Source organism: Sphaerodactylus townsendi, linkage group LG04, assembly GCF_021028975.2.
Source record: "Sphaerodactylus townsendi isolate TG3544 linkage group LG04, MPM_Stown_v2.3, whole genome shotgun sequence".
NCBI lineage: Eukaryota > Metazoa > Chordata > Lepidosauria > Squamata > Sphaerodactylidae > Sphaerodactylus > Sphaerodactylus townsendi.
In genome coordinates this window covers 98,941,817-98,963,809 of record NC_059428.1, presented here as the reverse complement: position 1 = coordinate 98,963,809, position 21,993 = coordinate 98,941,817, and the positions used below count along the sequence as shown (strand labels likewise).

Genomic DNA, 21,993 nt, shown 5'->3' with positions numbered 1-21,993 from the left:
TTAGGAAAGATAGCACATTGTTTATATATTTCAGAAGTCCCAAGAAGGGGTCTGAGGTGTTTGCCCCCACTTTATATCGCTAGGCAACTTCAGCAATTAGGTTGACTTACAACAAGGCTGATTTTTTCCCCAATTGGTTTTACGGCGCATTCTACCAGGGCGCTAGTCACTTATGTGGCTTTTAAAACACATGGGGACCTTAATGACATATGCAAAGGGGCTACATGGTCCACTCCTTTGACTTTTATCAGCTGTTGTGAACATTGATGCTAGGACTGAGATGACTTTGGGTTAAGCTGTATTGCAACCTGTGGTTACTGACAATACCACACCTACCTGAGGGGTAGCAAGGGAAACTGCACCTGGAGCATATCATACGTGCCCCGCACCCCTGCCACAGTGCCGCCTGCCCCTGCCTTGGAATACCCCCATCCCGGCCATGCCCCGGCCACGCCTCCACACCGGGGCACGCCCAGAGCGTTGCACCCCCAATCCTGCAGGTGCTACACCACTGCAGCTACCTCCACAGCATGTAAGCTTGTCATTTCCCCACATGGGATTGTACAGAGGCCACAATTATGAAAAGCAGCATTGCTTACTATAACTGCTTGTTCATTTAGTGGTCCTCTACGCAGGCACATGTCCCTCCCACCTTCCCCACTGTGGGCTGTCATTTAGCAAAATTGGTGGCACCTTGCAGCGGCAAAGGGAGATCTGAAGGGAGAGGTGCACCCCTCCTCTCTAGTAATGTGACTTGGATGGGAAAGTAGTTAGTCCAGGCTGTGACTGGGGGAGGACAGCACACAATTTGTGACTAAAAGCTCTTAATATGCTATCTAAAATGTTCTGCAGCTGGCCGGGGCAAGATCAGTCCCCACGTGTGCATGCAATGAGTACCACTAGATAAACAAACAGTTATCTTAAGCAATACTTTTTTAAAACTCCAACAAGCGATTAACATTTTTGCACTGGTTTCCAACTAATCTTCAAGGGCAACCCATTTACAGTGTGCTACAACACTGTGTTTTAAAGTATTGTAACAATAATCTAGTATTGAGGTTACTGCAGGATGGATTAGTATGGTCAGCTGAGTTCAAATATATATTTAATTTATCAACCAACAACAAATCAAAAAATATGTTATTGATTGGTTTATTAACTTGCTTCTCCAGCAGAAGAAAAAGATCCAGCCTTAGTTCCAATTTCCTTATGTATCAGACTGTATGAGAATGTTTCTGTCTGAGTAACATGCTGTCATTGATGAAATGAATCATGTGGGGCCTAAACATGCAGGCTAATACACTGATTGCACTGAAAAGTGCAATCAGGAAATTATAACTGTTTAATTTCAGTTTGTTTCAATGGAGGTCCTGAGAGGGCCTTTGGAATATATGAAGAATGTACACCATGAAATGTTTGTTCAATTATACCTACAATAGTGCTTCTCCATTGCATTTTGAGTCATAATTAACTTTTTTTAAAATTGTTAAAAATTCAGAATTAAAAATTAATGACTGACGAGCAATATTGGTCTGCCAAAATAATTAAAATAGTATTAATACTTCAGTATCCTAAGATGAAGCAACTTGATTTTCTTTTCCTTCAGGCAGAGTCTTCTCTGGGCTGTAAATTTCTCTCCTTTGAACCTCACACAAACTGTATTTAATGAAAAAGATATCCCTGGGTGTAACTTTGTTCTGATAAAGTCATCCCAAGGGTGGATTTTCCACAGAAGTGTATGGTATAAATAACAGGATTTTCTGGTCACTTTCCCCCTGCTGATTCCAAAGTTACTTTTCTTCTCCCTTCTTGGGAAATATTAGATTTCCAAAGTAGCTTCTGGGCTAAGCGGCTTGGTTCTGCCTCTATAACGGAACAATGTAAATGCCCTTTGGTTAACTCCACTTCTTTAGCTATGGTGCAAAGCTAGCTTAATGTGTATCTTTGGTCATTTTACAAGCTGCTCAGATTGTTTGGAAAGACTTTAAAAAACAAATAAAGATCATAGCGGAAGCCACAATGTTTTAGTTTTTGGCAACTTTTTGAAGCCACAAACTTTGCTATTGATACTGCGGCTCTTATAAATAGAAGATATCAAACATACTTCTGTGGAAAAATATTCAAAATACCTCCTCAGAACAGGACACAATGTACTTTTAAAGAGTGTGATAAAAACTTCTCCATATTTGCTTGCCTAATGAAGTGGAGTAAACAAACATGAAAAGTAAAACAATAACAGGTGTTAGTAAACAATAGATTCTGAAGAAATTTTATAGAACCCAACATGGGTTAAAATATGTTTTCAGGAGCAATTCAGATTGGTCAGTCTAAGAAACTGATTGGCACAGGGTCACTATTTTGTGGCATATCTAAATGCCCCTCTGAAGAGGAGTTTCTTGTAGCACTTAGATTGAAGCATTTCTTCACAATACATGATTCCTAGTACCTGTTCAAGTTATCTCTCCTTTTTTATCCCCCCATCACTTCATTAGAGTACTAATCAATGTGAAAATTTCAAAATCTCATGTGGTTTTCAAATACAAGCTCTACAGGTTGAAGGAGTCTTTGCACTTTGTGTTCTAGAAAAATAAATTTAATAATAGATGGACTCTCTCTTCTCTCTTGTTTCCTCTTGGTGATGACAGTCATGTTTAATTCTGACACAAACAACTAGAACATAAGAGCATGTTTTCCAAATGCAGGTAAGATCGAAATGTCTGCATAATATTATGGACAATGGTGTGCATTAAGCTAATAAACTACTAGTTCGCTCCAAATGAGGTCCGGGGCTAAATTTCTCCCCCTCATCCCTGTCATGTGTGGAACCAATGATTGCCCTTCAGCATAATGGTAATCAAATATCAAGGGTGGTTGGTGGTGGTCAAAGTTCTTCATGGCCTGGAAGTTACATTCTTGAAGATCCGTCTCTTTTTCCCACCCTCGCATACAGGCTGATTAAAATCTCCATTGTCCAACTCTGTTTTCAGTATTCATTCCAACACTGTGGAATAGCCTTTCTGAATTTTAATTTTTTTAAAAAACTGTGCAAAGCAGAATGGCTTACAAGGGCTTACCGTAGATACTGACTACTGATTATTTGTCTTAAATGGATGTAAGTCACACTGGTTTCAGACATTGTTGCTATTGTAATTTGTTTTTAGATATCCTTGTTGGTCATCTTGGATCACCAATGGGAAAAAGGCAGGCTAAAAATGTCCCCAATTGTCCCAGATCATATAAGACAAGTCAATTTCTGTATTCATATTTCAGGGTTCATCACTGTTGTTAAAATCTACTGAGTGATTTGGGGGGGCGGGGAATATATGTTGATATTGCTGGTTGAGTAATGTTATCACCAGCTTACCCATTTCATCTTGAACAGATAAGCATAAAAGGGAGATCAGTTTGATCCAGTGCAATTTAAAGTATGATTGGGAGCTGGTTTTATCATGTGACCTGAGTGCAATGCATATCTGTCTTTTATTCTTGTCTTTATAGATAGATAAGACTATTATCCCAAATGCTGTTCTTATTAGTTAACACAGACCTTATTCATAAGTAAAGATTCACTCTTTAAAAAGCATTTTCTTCACATATGAATTGTACTCCATAATGCAAAGTTGTGGTCTTTTACACGAAATATTAGAGTATTTAGGAAAAAGTACAGCAAAAAAAGAAAGTCCATACTGTATAGCAGAAAATGTTGTAACTTTTGAACGCTCCTTTGTACTCCCTAAAATATGTCAGCAAGACTTCTAACAAATTCATTCATCAATGCGATGATTATACAAAGAAATTACAACACAGATCTTCAGATCTAAGCAAATTGACTAAAAATGCATTCCTCTGCTTATGAGATGGGTCACCTGCCATTTCAATATCTATGAAAAAAACAAGCATCTCTCACTGAAGAGCTCCTGATTTCTCATCTCTATGTGTGTGTGCTGTGGGTGGTTGTGAATTTCCTTACTGTACACCACAGAGATGAAGCCTCAAACATCTATAATTCGTAACTCAAGTTTCTCCCCTTCCTAACTGGAAGGCAGGTGGGTTCCTATTAAACTGGGGAAGGGGCTATGCTTTTATCAAGTTGAGCGAAATCTCTGTCAGACATGTATCTGTTAATTCACTTTCTTCCCTCACTTCCCTTCTCTTCCCATCCCCATCACTGGGAAATTGGAACTTAAAATGGAATGTAGCCCTAAGCATTCTACCAGCATCCTCAAAGCAGCAGCATATCTGGCTTAATTGGTTTGCATTCAAAAATCAGAGGGAATTTCATTTGGAATAGTTATCCTTTAAAGGTTAATAGACAGGATTTATTTATATAGGGTTCTGATTATATTCTGAGTGCTTGGGGAACAAGTACTGGGCCATGACCCCCTCCCCAAATTAAGGCAAACACCCTAACTGAGGGGTGCCCAACTCTGGCACTCCAGATGTTCATGGACTATGATTCCCATCAGCCCCTGCCGGCATGACCAATTGGAGCATTGCCAACTCCAAGTTGAAAAATTTCTGGCGATTTGGGGCTGGTGCCTGGAGAGAGAATTCATGGAGGATGTGATGCCATAGAGTGAAGCTGCCATTTTCTCCAAGCAAACTGATCTCTGTAGTCTGGAGATCCATTCTAGTTCCAGGAGAACTCCAGAACCCACCTGAAGGCTGAGGACCCTATAAGAGGGCATGAAATTTAATGTGTTAGGAGTTTCAGATTCATTTCCCCAATATATATTGTACATGGATGTGCCTGAGATCAAATAAGACAATTATGAAAACTTGCCAGCCCCCCAAAGCCCATTTTCACAAATATCAATTAAGTTCATTGGCATAGTCTTGTAAAACTACATTGTGATATGATCATAGGTTTTTATATGTTGATTGCTCTTGTGCATGTGAGGCCTGTGAGTATACACACAAATGGGTCTGATCATCTTTTTAGTTCTATAGGGTAAACCTGGAAAACTTAATCTATATTAGGCAGTCTAAACCTGATAGCAGTAGGAAATGACTATTATCATTTTACATTTCACAACACACAGAGCAGCTACTGACTAAAATGTTCTAGCAGATTTTAGGGCTAAGTCCAAGATTTGAACAAGAATGCTGTTTACATTTTGTTGCCAGGAAGAGAATTTTGGAAAATGGATCAAGGGCTTTGATATAAGCATTAATGGTCATAAGTGACACTCTGTTCTGTACTTTTTAAATTTCTTTTGCAAGTGGCTCAATAATTTCTCCCTATGAATGAACTTTTTGCTTGCTTTTTAGGTATTCTACTATTGCTACATTGATCAATACTGCTTTGTTGGGAAGCTTGATAAACAGAATGTTTACAGTGGAATCCATTGGGCAAGGGGCCCCCAAAAGAGTAGTGGAAGTGGCACAAGGGCACACTAATGTGAGGCCCTAGATGCTGGTGCAAGGGACAATTATGCTAGCAGGGGGCACTAATACCAGCAGTGGAGCACGGTGCCTGAATGTGCAATTTGCCCTGAGTTGGTGCTGCTCTGCCACAGGGTCCCACATGGGTACCAATGGGGCATTTCTGGGGTGGAGCTGCCTTAAGTCAATTTCCTGACATCTTTCAACCTGGGAACACTCCTGTGACCTGCCAGTGACTTATGCCAGCAAAAGACCATACGTTGCTCATTAGAAAGCAACAGTGAGTTGGGGCTTTTGATGGGTTTCAGATTTTTGTGCATCTTTTCTGGGCCTTCTCATGGCTCTTTGGAGGTGGCATGGCTACGCCATTCCCAGCATTCACGAACTTCCCTCCCAATCATGGATTGCACCATAAATTTTATTTGTCATAGCAGTCAGTGTCCATTTGCATACATTTATGTGCTGATCAGATAAAAAGCAATCCATTTCTGTAGCACCACTGCACTTCTGGAAATTTGTGTTTGCTGCAATAAAATATATGTCAATTTAAAACAGAAGCACAAATACTAAGGAAAGCAAAAAAAATCACAATAAGGTTATAAACTATTTTATATCCTAAACATTATTGTCAACTGCCAGATAATCCATATTTGTGTATATTTATACCGTTTCAAATGTCAAAATGTTAAATATTTTTGCCATACTTGCTAACCCATTTCTATGGTTGCCAACTCCCAGGTGGCCTCTTTGGTTCTCCCAGAACTTCAGTTGATCTCTAGATCAATTCCCCGGGAGGAAATGGCAGCTTTGTAGGATGTAGACCCTATCCAAAAATCTCCAGGAATTTCTGAGGTCAAAGTTGGCAACTCTTTCCATTTCTAAATGTCTCTGATTTTCGGCTTATTGCCGCTGATTTTAGGCTTATTGAAAGACTCTGAGCCCCAGGGGGGTGGGGGGCAAATCCACTTATGGGAGAGGCAGATTCACCCTTCCTAGGGCACTTACCTTGGTTGTGGAGTGATTCCACTAGTGTGTGGTTGTCACGCCCCCCCCCCCCCCCCCAGTGATGGCATGCAGTACAGTACACCATGCCAAAGTCCCAGGGCCCCTGCTGCTGCCAGTGTAGCAGGGGTAAGCCAGGGGCATGGCCAGGAAAGGAGTCAGCTTTAGTCAGCTCCCTCCTGGCCTTTGCCAGCATTATGTCAGCGGCCCATACTGCAGACTTAAGCTATCCTTTTGGGCAAGTCCATTGTGTAACTCCATTGAGGCCCATAGAGACTTCTTAGCAATGGGGAGACTTTTTGACTTTTCAAGCCTCCCCATGCTGCCAGGAAGCTTCCTTGGGAGTAGTGGCCAGGCAGCACTGTGGCTGGGAACCTGCCTCTTGGATGGGGCTGGAAGCATGAGCAATAGTACCTGGTGCCAGAGAAATGAACTCTGCTGCCCCCACAATGGAAAGGGTGCAGTTTAAACAAAGCAAGGCCTAGCCTCATCCATAAAAGTTCAGAACAAACAGAAACATGTAATACCATGAGAAAGTCTCTTATTTGGTGACTATTCAGGAGATGGGGATTCAGTATCTTGTATGTGAACATCCACCAAGTAGTAATGAGATCACAAATATACAGGAACTCATAACACACCAAGAGGTCAACCCTAAGAAGTTTAGGTATACCTAAAATTATCCTGTAGAATCTAAACCTGTACAATATAATCCTGTTGTTTTCATTGTAGCATAAGTACGTCTGTCCTCCTCTGAACAGAATTTGTACAGTCAAAGTTCTAACAAGGAAATTATACTCAACACCAAGTAATTGTGAGTGGCAAGTACAGCAGCTTGAAGGTTTAAGGCTCCAATGGTTTAGTCTACTATCCAGTAGGTTCAAAAATATTTGGATCAAAGCTGATTAACTCCTATAACTAATAACCCAATGTGACATATACTTCACTGGGAGTACGTCATGATGATCTCCTTGAAACTTACTTCTAGTACATGATCATACACTCTATCTGCTTAAATTTTAGTATGTTAATTTAAGTGGACCATGGGTTGGGTCACACACAGCACTGTTGAGTGTGAACTATTATGCATGGCAGATCCTGAGAAAATCCTTCAATTTGCTTTATTTAGAGGTTATAGTTTTATTTTCCACCATGCATAGTACCTTGGTTCTATATAAACATAAGGTATGGTACAGATGAGTCTTATCGTAATGTTGAAACAAGAGATCAGCTTATTCTTTTCATTTAAAGGCAAGGATTTATGGAAGAGTACAGATATGCTTGTAAAACTGTGCTTCTGAATCCTGACATATTGTCTGAGGTCTCTTCAGAGTATAAAAATAGCATGTGGTTCCCACGGCCCAATCCATATTTCAAATCAGGGGCCAACAAATGCAGTTGATTTTAGATAACTTAATGTTGAATGTGAATTGGTGCCAGGTAAAGACTAATATTTAGGCAACACAATATTTACTGATATGTTTCAGCCTTGTTTGTGGTGTTACATAAAATATACAGAAATGCTGCAAACTGTTTTTTTTAAATAATATATTTATTCATCTTGCTGTTTAACTACAATGGGTGTGATTGCTTCTTATGCCTAAACAGCTGAAAGGGACTATGTACACACAGTTCCTTACTAGCTTTTAAAGATATCTTTAAATTTGCAATACAATTTAGCATCCCAAACCTCCCAGCATAATATCTGCAACATTGCAATTTGCACTTATGTAATTTTATGTTAAGCCAGTATTTGTGCATTCAGTGCCTAAAAATTAAAAGAAGTGAATATGGATAGTGGGAGAAAAAAACAACAACACAAAGGCAAACAGGGTGGTGGTGGGTGGGGGGAGCAACATCAAACAACCGTGCAGCATTAAACATATGCCAAAGTAAACAATAGTGTTAAGGTCTGCCACAGTTTTGCCCTGCAGGTAGACGATAGGCAGCACAGAAGGGAAGCAAATGGAAAGGAAAACAGAAAGACAGTACAGGATGTGGAAAAGATGCCGAACCCTGGAAGCATGAACGGCCCGATTGTGATCCTCAAGTCACACTATCAGCCATGCAAAACAGGACATACCTTTCTGGCTTGCTAGTTCTGTCGGCTGAAACAAAGCAGTCCCATTCTCAGCGGGAGGCCAAATCAAAATGAAATTTTATTTAGTCTGCACTGTCCCCAGATTGGGTTTCAGAATGACTGCTTTAAGAGATAGCATGGATATGGCTGATGCATGCTTTGCATATGAAACTGCAGTAGGGGGGAAAATCTACATAATCAAAAAAATCTGTGCTGTGTGCATGGAAAACACACACACACACACACACACACACAAAAGCCTGGACCTTAGCAATTCAACTGCCAGGAACATTTGCTGTAATGACCTTATTGCACTAAGTGAATTGTTTCCAAAAATAATCATTTTGTGTAAATGTCTGAAAAAAATCATTTTACAAACATTATTTGGAGTATTTCTGGAGTGTTGTGACTTCCCCCCTCCCTTTCCCCCATCTCCTCTCCTTCTTAGTGTTAAAAAGAATTCATCAAATATAATGACTTGAAAACAATTGGTTAGAAAATACAATACAATACTTCTGTGTCTTGCAGTGTCATCCATTGTTCTTCAGGATCCTTAGTAATGTGTTTCATTTAACTCCTTTTCTTCTCCCAGCAGCCAAAAGAAGGCCCACTTCTACAAAATAACATCTGTGTTCTCAGACAATAATCTATGGCAGACCATGCTGGACTTTTTAAAAGGAAACCTTTCTTTGACTGGAGTTTTTATTTTGTAGCCATTTTTCAAATAAACAAATGAATTACTTGCCATATATTTTTTATTAAAACTTGCAAATATCTTGTGAAGGCAATAGGGGATGTATCAACAAAATAGGCAGGCTAGATATCTTGTAATGCCTTTGTTATCAGGTGTGGTTCAAATGTGATTTTCAACCAAATTTGTAGAGGCAGGAAAGTGAACACCCAGTAATGCATAGGAAAAGGGAAGTTGAACACACACACACACAGTGTGCGCTGAAACTAAAGGGGGCAGAATGGAGCATGTTTCTATATCCATATTCATATCCAAAGACATATTCTTCCAAAGACTGCTTGATTTTGTTATATAAGGAAGTAGCCATGGTGTGATAACACACATACGATGTTATGAATGTGTATGTACATGCACGGATTTGAAATGAGAAAACTCCACGCACATGGTTTTGTTTTCGTAATTCTTGCCGTGCTAAAATCAGTAGAGCTAAAAATGGTAGCATATGTGTTGGGGAAGAATACGGAAAAGAACTCAATTTATATTTAAGGCAGGAGGATACAAAGGGGATAAATATACCAAGTGAACAGCACAGCTACAAACTTCCAGCAATAATGAGATTCAGTACAAATCAAGCACACAATGTGCTTTCTCAGAGCAGTGACAGAAGTCACTGACAACAATGCAGCCATGTGTATGCATCCCTTGGAGACATATTTTGTAATTCAATCTTCTGTCTCTTGTAGGATAGGTTTGGGATCCTTAGCAATAACTGCCGGAGTATAAAATCTTTCAATAATTGGCCCTTGCAAGGAGTAACCTCAAACACATATTGTGTACATCCACAGCTATTTAATACATGCAGCAATTCATGAGGAATTGAGTGCCCCCTAATATTTCTAGTTAAAAAAAGACAAAAGTGTATTCACAAATATGTTTTTAAAAAAACACTATGGAATACATGCAGATGAATTACTTAACTGCAGGGCACCTTATAGGAAAACATTGCTTGAATTGACTAAATCTTGATTTTTTTTCTTTTAAAAAACTTGTTTCTTTTGGTTATAGGTTTTTTCTCTCTGACAACCACACATTTTAAAGATATGCTTTGAATTATAATAAATACAATTCCTTAACCAAAACCAGTATTCCCAAAATCCAGAGCACCTGGCATTTGTGTTCAACCTAATAAGCATCCGTGAATATGCAAATGTTTGGTGTCTCCAGTAACCTCATTAATTTATTCCTCAGGCAGTCAAAGAACGGGAACCAATAACCTTCCTCATCCACTAATATTGGAAGGAATATTGTAGATCAACACAGTGTGCTGTAAAACATTCTGCATACTTGAAAACTTCTTTCCCCAACAACCTTCGATTCTAAGCTAATACTTCCTATCATTACAGTTCCCTGAGCCTTGATCAAAAAAGTTGAGAAGTGTCAAGGAATAGTTATGGTTCAAAATTTATGTTTTAAAGGCAAACTGGTAAAAAATAGTGAAAAGGTGGGAAAATGCTTCACCAAATGTTCAGTTTGTAAACGGCTTCAGGGTACTGTCTTACAATAGAGCAAGTATTTTGTGTCCTTCGTTTTCAAGCTAACTTATTTTATTTGGGCCAGGTGTGGAATGTACATGAGGAGATAGTCCTACATTCTCTGATGGAGAGCTGCTGAAGAGTCTTGTGCTTTGCCCACATTAAAAGCCCTGAATAATGTTTATAAAATGTTAGGGAATCCCGGTAGGTTTCCTATTTAACAAGCCATGTATGACAAATCACAGTGTAATGTACTACGTTCTTAATCTTTAATTAGAATGTGAATATCTGCTAGAGAACGCAGTTAACTTTGACACATTAAATCTTCTGGTTAAAGTGCCTTATAGGAAGTGCAAAGATGAAACACTGTAACAATCTACTGCCTCTCTCTCCATTCACCCAGACAGTTGGGGAAGGATGATAACATCTTGTAATACCTGCTCTGTAGTAATTAATCGCTGTGGTATTTAGGACCATTCAAGTAGACAAATATGACAGAGACAGGGACAATTAGGAACCTTGTTCAAGCTACATTAACTTTTCCAGCTATTACAACACAGCAGCTCAAGTTTGCTTGTAAAAGCTGCAGAGGGATTGTTATGCATTAGCTGTGTGATTATTAATGAAAAGAAAAGGAGAATTGTGTTTATTGTACTTTGAAAACTGCAAATAAATTTCAATTATCTGCTGTGTCATTTTGTTAAACATGCATTTTTGAAATGCCTTTGTGCTCTAAATCACAAGCTACTTATGGCAAAGTGATACTGGAAAGACTGCAGGGAAGTATAATGTCATTTCCCCCCTTTTATTGACTACCCTTCCTTTTGTTGAAGCTGGAGATGGATTCAGCTACCTGAAAACTATTCAGATAGTTAGTGAACCCTGCAGACACTTGGCATCCTCTCTGACTCCATCTTCTAATAGGAATTTGAATCAGACTCTTACAGGCACCAGGACAGATATGTCTGGAACTGTGTATGATGATGCAACTAAAACAGGTGAACTTCTGAGTCTCTCCTGAATTCACCCAATGGCTGTATTCATTACATCCCCTCAGACCTCCCAACAGGCCTGGGGGAACATTGCCTTGCTCAGTCCTGTAACTGACTACAGAACTCACATTTTCAAATCTAGCAATCATAGTAATGAAGCAGCCAGTCTGAGGAAATATCATCATCAACAACAACACTCATTATTATTTGGAACATAACCTAACCTATATTTCTGGTCCTATATTTGTTTTTTTGAAGTATGTGACTGTATATTTTTGTAGCCTGAATTTTCATAGAACCAAACCAGTGTCTGTATCTCTGTGTGTGCATACACAACACATATTTTCATTAAGTGACGAACAAGAATTTTATGTCTGCCACTAAATGAATTAGTACTGAATGGGTGATAATTAGATAATAGAAGAATCACGTGCCTTGGGGCGGGGGGGGGGGGCAAATGTACAATTGACAAAACACCATCAACTTCCAAAAGTGCATTTGTTTCTACTTAAAAATGTAATGGTTTTAAAATCTGAAATCCCATATACCATATCTACCCCAGGGGATGGGGCGGTTTATAAATCGAAACAATAAATAAATAAATAAAAATAACCCAGAGAAAATTATGTCTCAGTAAATATGCAGTCAACAAAGAGTCTTGTGATACCTGATTGATGAATACACATAATGTGACAGAATCTTGCTGGCTGTGTGTGTTTCAAGTTTAATAGGACAGGCAGCACTTTTTTCTTTTTGTGATGGTACTTACCACTAGTGAGTACTGTCAGTTTTTTCAGGTTCTGTAACATCCTGGAGTAGGAAGGGGGGAGATTAGTAGAAATTGGCATAACCTTATATGTGAGTGTTATCCCTTTTTTTTCAAAAAAACAACATGGAATACAGAAGGCGAGCTCATGTGAATACATATATAGGCTTAAGTGATGCAATGAACATATGTGATGTATTGCAAATTATTTCCTTCATTTTATTGAGAAGTATTCCCAACATGCCTCCCAATGCATCTATCCATTCAGACACAAGGGTTCTCCAGCACCAAAAACAAGAGCCCAGATTTACACACTCTCTTCTACCTTCTCATCTGCTCTTTTAAGTCTTCAACAAACATACACTTCAGAGTACTTTCTGACTCTAAAGGAAACAGCCCTGGTATTTGCTTCAGGGTGGGATCAACCCCCATGTTTCAAAGATGTCAAATTTAAGTTTGTGAATTTTGTCCCTCTAAAAACTATGCCCCAACAATTTTCCTTTTATTTTCTCCTTTCCCCTCCTTCTTTTCTCTCACTTTCTGCCTTTTTATCCCCTTGTGGTTTTCCTCAAGACTGACAGACTTACATCAATTGTACTCTGCGAATAAAAAAGAAAGGCCAGCTTAGCACGGCACAAATCTGCATCCCCACCCCAGAATCTGTTGTCACCGAATGAGAAAGCAAAGTGGGGGGGGGGGGAGGGAGGAGAAAGAGAGGGGGGAAAGCAGCTCAGTGCACGGGAACAATCCCCCCTCTCAGCTGAGCTGCGATGATGTCAGCTTTCTGATTACAAACTGCTTATTTATGCTTCAACAGCTGCCAAGAGCAGCAAATAAGTGGCTAAAAGAGTGTCTAGACCAGGCATTCAGGCCTCTATTGTTTGCTGGTTGTTACCTGGTTGACAGCGATGGGTACAGCTGCCTGGTGTGAAAGAGAGCAGAGATGGGGAGGTGGTGATTGACAGAAGGGCCCTCGGGGTCAGGCACAGCCAGCTCCGATGGCCCCATGTCTTTATATTTGCTGCTCTAAAGGGAAGGCGATGGCCCTGCCTAGAGGTTGGAGGTGAAAGGAAATGTTTCAGGGTAATGAAAAAAATCCTTTGGCCAAATTTGTGATCATGAACAGTTACCCTGGGGAATTTAAACCAGCTAAGTCCTTCATACTCCTCTCTCTCTCTCTCTCTCTCTCTCTCTCTCTCTCTCTCTCGTGTGTGTGTGTGTGTGTGTGTGTGTGTGTGAGAGAGAGAGAGAGAGAGAGAGAGAGATACATATACACAGCACATTTATTTAGAGCCATCTGTAACAATTACCACTGTTATATCTATCTATATATAAAACACTAGAATAGTTCTACTGTTTCCTTTTCTTTTTATTCTGCAGACATATGCACACAAGTAGAGTGGCTGTGTATTTCTAAAACTAGCTCAAAGTATTCTGGCAATAGGGAGAAAGATGCGTTCATCTGGTGAGATCAGAGTAAACTGCAAAACAAAAGCTCTTTAACACTGCTGTTTATTTCTCTGTCTTCATTTAGCTTCTCACTAGGCAATTTCTTTGAATGCTGTTTTTAAAATGATGCTTACAGCAATCTTCATGCTTCCCTCCAGTCTCCATTATCATCAGCTGATAAGTACATGGCTTGATTTTGTTCCCTTGGGTTTAACAGAATTTTACTTTATATATTTAAAGCTTGAACGACATCCAAGCTTTTGAAGGTTTCATTGATAGCTGTGAAAAATGTAACCAATAGCAAAATTTTACTTTGTAAACTTACCTTGTAAGGGTCTGGAAAGCTTGAAACACCCAGGAGACGAGTCACAGAATATTTGCATTTTAAGATAATTTCAACATGATTTCCTTAGAATTATACCACACTGATTTAAAAGTAGCTTATAGCCATAGAATGGTCATCTTCCAGAAACAAACCTATTGCTGAGGCTTACACCATTGGCTGTTGCAATTGTATTTTGTGAATACATGGTATCCTTTCTACTTATATAATCAATACTGGGTAAGTCCTCTTGTGCATGGTGCACTGCCTTATAGAGTCATGGACTAACAACCTGAATGTAGAATCCTTTACGCACTGTGATAAATACGCACATTTCTACACATCAGGTATCCACATTAAATTTCAACAGAATGTGCCAGTCTGAACCAACATGTACAGATGAAGTTGCTTTCTTCACAGAATTAAATGGAAATCTCCTTTTGGGCAGAGGAACACCACTACTTTTGAGAAAAAATTGTCCGGAGTATTACGGCTAATAATTATACATTTGGTGGAACGTAATGAAATCAATAGGGCTCCCTTTCACATAAAGTTGATTAGGGTTAGAGTATAAATTTGCTTAAATCAACATGTCCTTAATGCTTGCTAACTAGTTTCTGAGTTAGGTTTTTGTATTCTTGATCATTACTATGTTTCCCCACTCACACTCAGGCATGAAACTCCCAGAAGCAATTTCAACAAGCATATATTTTACTATCTTTCCTCCCAAAGGTGAAAGATCACATTGAAAAATCAAAACTGAGAAAAAGTTACTTTATTATCAGAGTTTACATAATATGTCAGTTGGTGTTATTAAAAATGTTTACAGTCATTTTACAATGCAAATGAAGCCCAGGAAAATTAGAATTGTGTGTGTGTCTGTAAACCTAAAAAATAAATAAATGTATGAATGTTCAGGAGGAACAAAACGACTCGGAAACGCAGCACAGCACCTGAGCAGTGCTAACCTGATACAGATACGCAGTTGGCTTCCGATATAATATTTGATGCAGAGTCTGTAACTAAAATGAAATCATGTTAAATTAACTGTAAAAAATAAGTTGATTTAATTAAGCACAGAAAGTCTTATTAGATATAATAAATGTTAAAAAGTCAAATGATGTGCAGTTACATTTCAGTTAACACTGCTCAACAAATGCACTAAATTTATTCCTTTCAATAATTATGTGTTTTGAGCATTTAATTAGATAAATAATATTTAATCAGTTCAGCAAATTTGAACTAGAAGAATTCCTTGTCAGCAAAGGTGACTCATACTTACTAATGTCTACCTTTAAGGAAAGGATATAGCCCGGAAACTCCTTCTTTTGAAGCGGAAAGTAGGCGGGGGAGGGCTAGCTGAAGAACTTTGTCTACAGGCCTCATTAAAAATCAAGGTTTGCTAAACAAACTGTTATTTACAGTAAGGAGTGTGCATATTTTACTTAGAAAGAGATTTCACATGTTTGCCTTTTCTCTGCACCAGGCACTAAAAGTACACTGCAAGAAAAGGCATTCAATAGATGTCCTATAATTCATCATGATACTGTTTCATTTAATAACTACTTTGCTGAAGTGATTGGCATGATTACTGGAAAATTACTTCAAATTATTCATCTCTTATCTTGCATCTAAGATGTCCTAAACTTGCATGATAGTTAGCATAATGGGACCCTATTAATTCCTAATGCTGCAAGTCCTTCACTACTTAAATATGCCTTCTATGGAGAATAGCACATTACTCAAATAATGAAAATACACTGAAAAGGCAACTATATAATATGTCACCATTTCCTTAAGGTGGCTCCACGTATTGTCAAATAAGTGAAATGTCAGCAAGTACATGAACAAAGCTTTTAAAAAGCATCTTGACAAATCTGCAAAGGCAAATGAGGTTGTTGTAGCCATTCTGGGAAAGCCCGCACACAGTACCTTTCATGATAGGATCGATAAACTTGATAGCCAAACAATTTCATACCTGTACAGTGGAGACATTTTCAGATCGCTGTGTGTACAGCAACAGTTCTACTTCTGCAGATCCTTGCTGCCTTTCCCTTCCCATATTCACTTTCCAAATCTGGTTTGAGTGTGGGAATATTCTTTAGGCCAAATGCCATGTTGCGTAGGATGGGTTAGGAGAATTAATCAAACAAAATCACTTCCCCTACTCTTGTGCCAGTCACACACATGATGTAGTGATCTTGCTGAGTGAGTGGAAGAGAGTGGTCCACCAGAGAAGGGAGATCATCTGGGACTGCTTTCAGAACTGGAGCCTAGAAGTGGAGAAGCTCAGAGACGGTCAAGATTCAGTATTGAGTTTCCTAAGCAGCTATGACTGAGAGAAGAGCTTACTAAAGCCTGTAAAAGACTCCCTGTAGTAGCAGGACTACAAGGCTGAAGACTTTTGCCTGCTGCAGAGATTAAGAACAACAGCATGGGCTCGCTTTCTAACTGTAATATTATTGACTTTTAATGGTTGAACATTCTTGTAAGCTTCCTCAGGTGTCAACTTGAGTAATATGATTACTTTGAATCATATGATTACTTTACGTTCAAATCAAAGTTCACAAATTGCTCTATAAATGTTTACCTGCATGATTTTTGTGACAAACGAATACCATGTTGTGATTACAAAGGTTTGTCATGCACAGAATGCTGATCTCACAATAGTTTTGGAGTTCCATGAAGTAGTAGAGTGAGCCTTTTGATTGTGTGGTACTGTAAGTTGCTGTCCATCATATGGGAAAAGGGTGGGGGGCAGGAAGAAAGGCAAAGAAAAATTCCTGCTGCATGTCTTTGTAACATTTAAACATAGATCTTTTAGTACTTTAAAAAACAAAGGTAAGATGTGTGTGTTTGTACACCCAGGCATGCAAAGAAGTCAAGAAGTCACAGCCAATTTACGGCAATCCCAACAAGGTGCTTTCAAGACAAGTGAAAAGCAAAGGTGATTTTCCATTGCTTCCTTTGCAGGGTCTTCACTGGATCCCTCTTATTATATATATTTGATAGTCATGTGTGGCTATGCATTTTATACTTCTATGGTATGCACATTTTTATGCTTCTTCTATAAAATGGGGGTTGTTTCACCTTGCTGCTATATAGCTGTAATATACAGAGTCCTGAGAAGTTTGATGACTTATAGTGTTCAAGATTCAGCTGATTTCATATCAAATCTTCTATCAAAAGTTCTACTACTCACAGTGGTAATTAAGGCCGTTTCCGCACGGCCTCCCTGTCACTTCCACGCCGGCGAGAATTCCACCGGTGTGGAGGCGAAGGCCGTTCGCATGCACGCATGCGGACGGCCTCAGCAGAGGCCGGCAAACGGCAGGCTGCTCCGCACAGAGCCGCCTCTTGCCTGGCCGTCCCTCACCTTGTCAGGCCGTCCCACCTCCAGGGTCGGAGGACAGCCGGATGGCTTCATGGCCAGCCGAATGACGGGACAAGGTGAGTGGGACGGGCAGGGAGAGCCATGCGTTCTCGGGCGCTGGTTCGCTGCCAAAGGGCTACGCCCGGAAGACGCTTCCCCAACAACAACCCTTAAAAGGGAGGGAGGGCAGTCGGGAGGGAGTGGGCAGTCAGGTCGGTGCTGGGGAGGGGAGGGCAGCCGGGGTCGGCTCTGGGGAGGGGAGGGCAGTCAGGTCGGCGCTGTTGTGGTAATCCAGCGCCTGGGCGCGCTTTTATCAGCTCTTAAGTCGTCGTTTTTGGCCCATGCGGAAAGGGCCTATGAGAATATGATATCCTTGTTGATCATGTTGCAGGGATAACCTCAAGAGGTCAGAATAAGTTCATATATTGCTTCAGTTGAGAAGCTGGTACTGACACGAAGTTCCAGCAGAAGCTCAAGACTCTCAACACAGACAAGATCTATAAGTTCCACTTCAGACATTATCTCTGCTTGAAAATTCAAAGTTTTAAAGGCACTCCCTGTGCCACGGAACCTTGTGCCACCTTCTCTGTGGCAATCAGTTCCTAACTGTAATGAAAAACAATCCATTTTAATTGGGGCTTTGCCAATTATTACCATACCATGCAGAGAAGAGATTCACTGTGTTTACCTCTAATGTCCAGCACCTGAATATAATGCTAGGAACTACTATTTAGGATTAGTTTGCCTTCCAGAAGACTACAATTCCCATGAGTCCTACCACTTGGCCATGCTGGAAGGGGCTGATGGGAATTGTAGTCCATGAACATCTGGAGGGCCATAGTTTGAAGACCCCTGATTTAGGACCTAAATGTCAGGCTTGAGATCAACTAAGACAAAGATTGCTAGTCTATTGCCCCCCCTAACTTTGCTGGCACAACCTCCAGTGTGGGCTTTAACTGCAGAAAAAGGCTTGGAAACCCTGTAGAAATGAGGGGCTGTTATGGGCCCAAGTTTTCTGCAAACGTAAGATATAATTTTTTTACAGAAATGAAAAAAGGGTTGAATCATGGTATTTATTACCCCATCCTATAAAGTTCCAAGAGAGTAGGTACAGTAGTCAATCTAACCTCTCAATCCTTGCACAATACATTTGACGGACCATATCAATTTAAATTAATAATTTTGGGGTGGAGGAAAAAATTCTCAAAACCCATATTGATTGTAAGAATTTTCATATTCCAAAGTTCTCTTTGCTGCCATTGGTTCCCCAGCAGCTTTGCTTCAGTGCTCATTTCCTTATTAATATTTCTGTTTCCTTCCTAGATTAATGGATGGTCCAGCCAATAAGGGATCATGTAGCGAATCAGGATGATATTATATTATGTAGCCAACAGATTTAGCTACAGGACGCTATCACTGTCAAACAAACAAAAAAGAGGCAAAATGTAAAAAAGTAATGATTGTCCTTGAAGGCGCTGTCCAAACCAAAGTCATTTTCATATATTCCTGAAAATGTTGTCTAATCCAAAAGTAAGTACATTTGCTTTAGCTCTAATTCTCTTATATCTATCTACAGAAACCATACAACCCTGAACAGAAATAATTGGCTGTTCTGATAGATGGTTTTAGTACATTTGGCACTATATTTAGTATATCTGGCACTATATTTAGCAGATGGTATTTCACCTTAATGGATATTTTATTCTGTACTTATAGTAATTTTTGTTCAGTAACAAGTCACTTGCCCTGGTTGTTTGGAGTGTGGCAAACTAAATTTGGAAGGTGCTTTGCACCCCAAAATTCTGCACATGGAAGCATTTATTTCAGTGGGTCCTGAGAGTAACTAAATCATGTGGAACTATTTCCTAAGCAAAGGCTAATAGGCTTTCAATGGAGCTCATGCAGAACGCAGCCCAGTGGATAGTGGTTTGGAACATCAAGGGATCATCCATGTGGATCTTATTTCAGAGATCTGGAACTATGTTTCAGTACACCCTATGTCATCAGAGCAAACATGCAGTAAATATGTAGTAAACATTCAGCTGGTCCCCATGAATTGGCATGGGACCAATAGAGACTCTGAATTCCACAGGATTAATTTCCTGCACTTTGTCCTATGGAAAAACATGCCTTATTTTTTTCAAGACATTTGCCATATTCCCAGTTGTTTTCTGTGGCACTGAGCCAAGAGCACACCATGTCAGCAATTTGGATGACCCCCTCCCCACCCCCAACAAATCATCCTGCCAAATCAGAGTTCTAATTCAATACTGGCCAGAAAGAAAGCAGGTATACATTTATTCCTACACCTATGCAATGGCAGATAAGGTGATGCCCTTTGAAAAACATATTCATTGGAAGCCAAGTTTATTTCTGGACAGAATTCAGAAAGAACAAATGAAAATCTGAACAATCAACAGTGAATGATACAATATCCAAATTTGCAACTGTAACAAAAGCAAAGACTCATGACACTCATACTTGAACATTTAAGGTTCTACATGTAACACAGTTGGAGCTGGAAAAAAAGATAATAGGAGAGAAAAAGGGAAAAATCAGCAAGGTTCATGGCAATAACGAATAGATTTTTTGTTTCCAAGGACTGAGTTTTGATGCTCACATCAGAGTTTTCTGGGGTGCCCTTTACATTCTTATTAGACATAAACCGGTTCTGGTGAAGAAAATTCATAATGTTTTGTAACTGTGACATGATCAGATTTCAGCACTAGGGATTAATGTTATAAATTGTAATCATTAACCACACCAAAAAGCAATGGAATGTTAATTAGAGCTTTAACATTGAAAGTGATTGTTGGCCAAAGTCAATACATTCTTCCAAAATGGATACAATGGGAAAGTACTACTCAATTTAGGAGCAAGGAATTTGACTCCTAGTCTCCCAACTTGGTAGAAAATTCACCTCAACTAGGAAACATTTCAAACTATGAATGAGTGTTTTAATGGAGGGTTTTTCTGAATAGCAATGAACAGAATCAGTTTGACCCAGCAATCTGATTGGAATTCCTTGTACTGCTTCGACACTTATTCTAGAGAAAGGTCATTTATAAGTCTTTAATAAATGTATATTTGAGACCCCCTCCTACTCACTGCACTCTGCTCATCAGCTTAGATCCATTACAGACTGCCAGGGAAAGATCTCTCTCCTCCCAGAAGTCCTTTTGGTTCCCCAAAAGCTGATATCTGGAATAGCAGGGTCTGGATGGACAAGCAAGTTGGCAGGGAATCTGTAGTAAGAAGGGACATAAATCAGCTTTCTTTCTTTCTTTCTTTCTTTCTTTCTTTCTTTCTTTCTTTCTTTCTTTCTTTCTTTCTTTCTTTCTTTCTTTCTTTCTTCTTTCTTTCTTTCTTTCTCTGCATGACCAACTCCACTGAAGAAAGAAGGCCAATTATGGTCTCTTTCTCCCTACTCACTGCAACCCCTTATGTTCTGTTTTTCCACAAAGGTCTTGGAGAGGGAGGCGAAACAGTGAAAATCTCTATCTACTAGCATCTTCTGCTGGCAGATCATTGGATCCAAGTCTATATAATTTTTTCTCCTCAGATGGACAAAAATACAAAAGCAAACAAAACAAAACATTCACAGCCCAATTCTATTGGGGGTGGTGGGGGTGGAGTTGTGGAGTCAGCACAGGACTGCACTTATTCATTTCCCCCCTGATGATGCAAGAAGCATCCCATTAGCAGAGGGGGCAAAGATGCTGGCGGCCATCTGCCTCTCAGCTCTTCAGCAGTGAAATCTGGAAGTTGAAGTCACTGTGGAGATGCATTGGCATCTGAGTGGATGCCAGTATGGGGGTGGGAGCTGGCCAGGGCATTCCTGGAGGTAGAGCTGATATTAGTCAGTTTCCATCCTGACTTTGAGGGCATTTGCACCATGGCCTGGGGCTTGGACTTACACCACCCTTTTGGGTGGCATAAGTCCATTTAGTCCTATGAAGAGTTTTGCAGCAGTTGGGTTTAAAAATGTTCTGCCTCCCTGTGCCATTGGAAAGCCCTTTGGAGGAGGTGTGGGGCAGCACAGCAACAGCACCGTCCTTGCCACAGACTGTACATTGGGCTGCCTAACAAATATAACCGGTTCCATCTTCCAATGCAGGACTGCCCTCTGTTGTTTTTCAGGGTGCCCTATCCCCTAGAGAAGCATTTTGTGGAGATGAATGTGGCTGCAATGCAGACAGGGAGCTCCAGTGCTCCAGTGATGGGAACTTTTGTTCAGTTATTAAGATTTTAGGCTGTAACAGATAAACACAAAAATCTCTGCTGAACTCTTTTGCAAAATATAGCACTTCCTCAGCAAACAGGATTCTCTCGTGTTTAGCTGAATCCGATAAGTGGAATTCTAAAAAACGCTAGGTAACGCTACTTACCAGGATTATGGAT

At 39.8% G+C, this 21,993-nt stretch overlaps 1 long non-coding RNA gene across 4 annotated transcripts in view; it reads right to left on the bottom strand.

The window, feature by feature from the left end:
• Window positions 1–8,588, bottom strand: part of LOC125430861 — a 236,557-nt gene extending 227,969 nt beyond the window's left edge. For all 4 annotated transcript variants that reach the window (XR_007244236.1, XR_007244235.1, XR_007244237.1 and 1 more), the window contains exon 1: window positions 8,471–8,588. This is a non-coding gene — a long non-coding RNA (uncharacterized LOC125430861). The remainder of the gene's footprint in view (window positions 1–8,470) is intronic.
• Window positions 8,589–21,993: the final 13,405 nt, after the last annotated feature.